This window comes from Solanum dulcamara, chromosome 2 (genome assembly GCF_947179165.1).
Source record: "Solanum dulcamara chromosome 2, daSolDulc1.2, whole genome shotgun sequence".
NCBI classification, from domain to species: domain Eukaryota; kingdom Viridiplantae; phylum Streptophyta; class Magnoliopsida; order Solanales; family Solanaceae; genus Solanum; species Solanum dulcamara.
This window is the reverse complement of record NC_077238.1, coordinates 358,692-364,925: the sequence shown is the minus strand read 5'-3', so window position 1 is coordinate 364,925 and position 6,234 is coordinate 358,692.

Sequence of the window (6,234 nt, the reverse complement as noted above, 5' to 3'; positions counted from 1 at the left end):
ATGCTACTAAGGAAGAATCCAAGAAAATTCAACCCGGACCCCCGACACCTAAAAAATCTATGGTCTAACACACACGAAAAACTGGCAAAATCGCCTAATTCCTATTGCTTAGCTAATAAAATGCTCCTTAACCCCTCCAATGCGCCGCCGGGCTACTGGAGTCATTTACCAGGTCGTTACGGACGCTACTATGGAATAATGGAAGAAAATTCAACCCGGACCCCCGGCACCTAAAAATTCCGTGGGCTAACACACATGAACAATTGGCAAAATTGCCTAATTCCTATTGTGTCGCCAATAAAATGCTCCTAAACCCCTCTATAGCGCCGCCGGGGCTACTGGAGTCGTTCCCTATGTCGTTACGGATGCTACTATAGAAGAATCCAAGAAAATTCGACACGAACCCCTGGCACGTAAAAAATCTGTGGGCTAACACACACGAAAAAACTGGCAAAATTGCCTAATTCCTATTGCGTCTCTAATAAAATGCTCCTAAACCCCTCTAAAGCTCTGCTGGGGCTACGGGAGTCGTTCCCCAGGTCGTTACGGACGCTACTATAGAAGAATCAAAGAAAATTTGACCTGGAGCCCCGGTACCAAAAATATCTGTGGTCTAACACACACTAAAAACTGGCAAAACCGCCTAATTCCTATTGCGTCGCCGATAAAATACTCCTAAACCCCTCTATAGCGCCGCCGAGACTACTAGTGTCGTTCCCAGGTCATTATGGATGCTACTATAAAAGAATCCAAGAAAATTTGACCTAAACCCTCGGCACCTAAAAAATTTGTGGGCTAATAGACATGAAAAACTAGCAAAATCACCTAATTCCTGTTGCTTCGCCAATAAAATGCTCCTTAACCCCTCTAATACACCGCCGGGGCTACTGGAGTCGTTTCCCTGATCGTTAAAGACGCTACTATGGAAGATTGGAAGAAAATTCGATCCAAACCTTTGACATCTAAAATATTAGTGGGCTAACACATACGAAAAACTGGCAAAATTGCCTAATTCCTATTAAGTCGCCAATAAAATGCTCCTTAACCCCTCCAAAGCGCCGCCGGGGCTACTGGAGTCGTTTCCCAGATCATTACGGACACTAATATGGAAGAATGGAAGAAAATTTGCCCCAGACCCCCGGCACCTAAAAAATCTATGGACTAACACACACGAAAAACTGGAAAAATCGTCTAATTCCTATTTTGTCGCCAATAAAAAGCTCCTAAATCCCTCTAAAGCGCCACCGAGGTACTAGAGTCGTTCTCCAGGTCATTCCGGACGCTACTATAGAATAATCCAAGAAAATTTGACCTGGACCCCTAGCACTTCAAAAATCCGTGGGGCTAACACATACGAAAAACAGGCAAAATCGCCTACTTCCTATTGCGTCACAAATAAAATGCTCCTAAACCCCTCTAAAGCGCCGCCGGGGCTACTGGAGTCATTCCCCAGGTCATTACGGATGCTACTATAGACGAATCCAAGAAAATTCGACCCGTACCCCCAACACCGAAAATATCTATGGTCTAACACATTTGAAAAACTGGCAAAATCAGCAAACTCTTATTGCATTGCAAATAAAATACTCCTAAACCCCTATGAAGCATCGATGGGGCTACTGGAGTCATTCCCCAGGTCTTTACGTATGATACTATGGAAGAATCCAAGAAAATTTAACCCGGACCCCCGGCACCTAAAAAATCCGTGGGGTTAACACACATGAAAAACTAGCAAAATCGCCTAATTCCTAATGCGTCGCCAATAAAATACTCCTAAACCCCTCTATAGTCCGGCCGGGGCTACTGTAGTCGTTCCCCAGGTCGTTACGGACGCTACTATGGAAGAATCCAAGAAAATTTGACCCGAACCCCAGGCACCTAAAAAATCTCTGGGATAACAAACACGAAAAACTGGCAAAATCACCTAATTTGTATTTCTTCGCCAATAAAATGTTCCTTAACCCCTCCAAAGCTCCGCCGGGGCTATTGGAGTCGTTCCCCAGGTCGTTACAGACGCTACTATGGAAGAATCCAAGAAAATTTGTCCTGGACTCCCGGCACCTTAAAAATCCGTGGGCTAACACACACACATAAAAAACTGGCAAAATTGTCTAATTCCTATTGCGTCGCCAATAAAATGCTCTTAAACCCCTCTATAGCACCGCTGGGGGTACTAGAGTCGTTCCCCAGGTTGTTATGGATGCTACTATGGAAGAATCCAAGAAATTTCTACACGGACCCTTGGCACATAAAAAATCCTTGGGCTAACACACACGAAAAACTGGCAAAATTGCCTAATTTCTATTGCGTCTCTAATAAAATTCTTCTAAACCCCTATAAAGCCCCGCCAGGGCTATTAGAGTCGTTTCCCAGGTCGTTACGGACGCTACTATACAAGAATGGAAGAAAATTCGACCCAAACCCCTGGCACCTAAAAAATCCGTGGGCTAACACACATGAAAAACTGGCAAAATTGCCTAATTTGTATTGCGTTGCCAATAAAATGCTCCTTAACCCCTCTAAAGCGCCACCGGGGCTACTGAAGTCGTTTCCTAGGTCGTTACGGACGCTACTATGGAAGAATGGAAGAAAATTTGACCCAAACCCCTGGCACCTAAAAAATCTGTGGGCTAACACACACGAAAAACTGGCAAAATCGCTTAATTCTTATTGCGTCGCCAATAAAATGCTCCTAAACCCTCTAAAGCACCGCTGGGACTACTGGAGTCTTTCCTTAAGTCATTACGGATGCTACTATAGAAGAATCCAAGAAAATTTGACCCACACACACCCGACACCTTAAATATCCGAGGGCTAACACACACGAAAAACAGGCAAAATCACCTAATTCCTATTGCGTCGCCAATAAAATGCTCGTAAATCCCTCTATAGCGCCGTCGGGGCTACTAGAGTCGTTCCCCGGGTCGTTACGGACTCTACAATGAAAGAATCTAAGAAAATTTTACCCGAACCCCAGGCACCTAAAAAATCACTGGGCTAACAAACACGAAAAACTGGCAAAATTGCCTAATTCGTATTGCTTCGCCAATAAAATGCTCCTTAACTCCTCCAAAGCGCCGCCGGGGCTATTGGAGTCATTCCCCAGGTCGTTACGGACGCTATTATGGAAGAATCCAAGAAAATGTAACCCGAACCCCCGGCACCTAAAAAATCCGTGGGCTAACACACATGAAAAACTGGCAAAATTGCCTAATTTGTATTGCGTTGCCAATAAAATGCTCCTTAACCCCTCTAGAGCGCCACCGGGGGTACTGGAGTCATTTCCTAGGTCGTTACGGATGCTACTATGGAAGAATGGAAGAAAATTTGACCCAAACCCCTGGCACCTAAAAAATCCATGGGCTAACACACACGAAAAACTGGCAAAATCGCTTAATTCTTATTGCGTCGCCAATAAAATGCTCCTAAACCCTCTAAATCACCGCCGGGACTACTGGAGTCTTTCCTTAAGTCATTAGGGATGCTACTATAGAAGAATCCAAGAAAATTTGACCCACACACACCCGACACCTTAAATATCCGAGGGCTAACACACACGAAAAACAGGCAAAATCACCTAATTCCTATTGCGTCGCCAATAAAATGCTCGTAAATCCCTCTATAGCGCCGTCGGGGCTACTAGAGTCGTTCCCCGGGTCGTTACGGACTCTACAATGAAAGAATCCAAGAAACTTTTACCCGAACCCCAGGCACCTAAAAAATCTCTGGGCTAACAAACACGAAAAACTGGCAAAATTGCCTAATCCGTATTGCTTCGCCAATAAAATGCTCCTTAACCCCTCCAAAGCGCTGCCGAGGCTATTAGAGTCATTCCCCAGGTCGTTACGGACGCTATTATTGAAGAATCCAAGAAAATTTAACCCGAACCCCTGGCACCTAAAAATTCCGTGGGCTAATACACACGAAAAACTGGCAAAATTGCCTAATTCCTATTGCGTTGCCAATAAAATGCTCATTAACCCCTCTAAAGCCCCGTTGGGGCTACTGGAGTCGTTTCCCAGGTCGTTACGGATGCTACTATGGAAGAATGGAAGATAATTTGGCCCATACCCTAGCACCTAAAAAATCCGTGGACTAACACACACGAAAAACTAGCAAAATCGCTTAATTCCTATTGTGTTGCCAATAAAATGCTCCTAAACCCTCTAAAGCACCGCCAGGGCTACTGGAGTCGTTCCCAAGTCGTTACGGACGCTACTGTGGAAGAATCCAAGAAACATTTACCCAGACACTCGGCACCTTAAAAATCTGTGGGCTAACACACATGAAAAACTGGCAAAATCGCCTACTTCTTATTGCGTCGCCAATAAAATGCTCCTAAACCCCTCTAAAGCGCCGTTGAGTCTACTGGAGTCATCGCAGGTTGTTACGGACGTTACTATAGAAGAATCCAAGAAAATTCAACCCAGACCCCCGACACCTAAAAAATTATGTTTTTACACACCCGAAAAACTAGCAAAATTGCCTAATTCCTATTCCTTCGCTAATAAAATGCTCTTTAACCCCTCTAAACCGCCGTCGGGGCTACTGGAGTCGTTTCTGAGGTCGTTACGGATGCTACTCTGGAAGAATGGAAGAAAATTCAACCCGCACCCCCAGCACCTAAAACATCTATGGGCTAACACACACAAAAAACTGGCAAAATCGCCTAATTCCTATTGCGTCGCTAATAAAATGCTCCTAAACCCCTCTAAAGGACCATCGGGGCTACTAGAGTCATTCCCCAGGTCGTTATGGACGCTACCATTAAAGAATCCAAGAAAATTCGATTCGGACCCAGGCTCCTTAAATATCCTTGGGCTAACACACACGAAAAAGTGGAAAAATTGCCTAATTCCTATTGCGTCACAAATAAAATGGTCATAAACCCCTCTAAAGCGCCGCCGGGGCTACTAGACTCATTCTCCAAGTCATTACGGACGCTACTATGGAAGAATCTATGAAATTTGACCCAGACCCCCGGCACCTAAAAAAATTGTGGGGCTAACACACACGAAAAACTGGCAAAATCGCCTACTTCCTATTGAGTCGCCAATAAAATGCTCCTAAACACCTCTAAAGTGCCATCGAGGCTACTGGAGTCATTTCGCAGGTCGTTATGGACGCTACTATAGAAGAATCCAAGAACATTCGACCCGGACCCCCGACACCTAAAAAATCTATGGTCTAACACCCACGAAAAACTGGCAAAAATTGCCTAATTCCTATTGCTTCGCCAATAAAATGCTCCTTAATCCCTCTAAAGCACCGCTGGAGCTACTGGAGTCATTTCCCAGGTGGTTATGAATGCTACTATGGAAGAATGGAAGAAAATTCGACCCGGACCCCCGGCACCTAAATAATCTGTGGGCTAACACACACGAAAACTGGCAAAATTGCCTAATTCTTATTGCTTCACCAATAAAATCCTCCTTAACCCCTCCAATGTGCCGCCGGGGCTACTAGAGTCGTTTACCAAGTCGTTACGGAAGCTACTATGGAAGAATGGAAGAATCTTTGACCCGGACCCCCGGAACCTAAAAAATCTGTGGGTTAACACACACGGAAAACTGGCAAAATCGCCTAATTCCTATTGCATCGCTAATAAAATACTCCTTAACCTCTCTAATGCGCCGCTGGGGCTACTGGAGTCGTTCCCCAGGTCGTTACAGATACTACTATAGAAGAATCCAAGAAAATTCGACACGGACCCCTGGCACGTAAAAAATCCGTGGACTAACACACATGATAAATTGGCAAAATTGCCTAATTCCTATTGCGTCTCTAATAAAATGCTCCTAAACCCCTCTAAAGTGCCGCTGGGGCTACTGGAGTCGTTCCCCAGGTCGTTATGGACGCTACTATGGAAGAATCAAAGAAAATTTGTCCCGGACTCCCGGTACCAAAAATATCTGTGGGCTCACACACACTAAAAACTAGCAAAATCGTCTAATTCCTATTGTGTCGCCAATAAAATGCTCCTAAACCCCTCTATAGCGCCGTCGGGGCTAATGGTGTCATTCCTAGGTCATTACAGACGCTACTATAGAAGAATCCAATAAAATTTGATGCGAACCCTCGGCACCTAAAAAATCTGTGGGCTAACACACATGAAAAACTGGTAAAATCGCCTAATTCATATTGCATCGCTAATAAAATGCTCCTAAACCCCTGTAAAGGACCGTCAGGGCTACTAGAGTCATTCCCCAGGTCGTTACGAACGCTACTATTGAA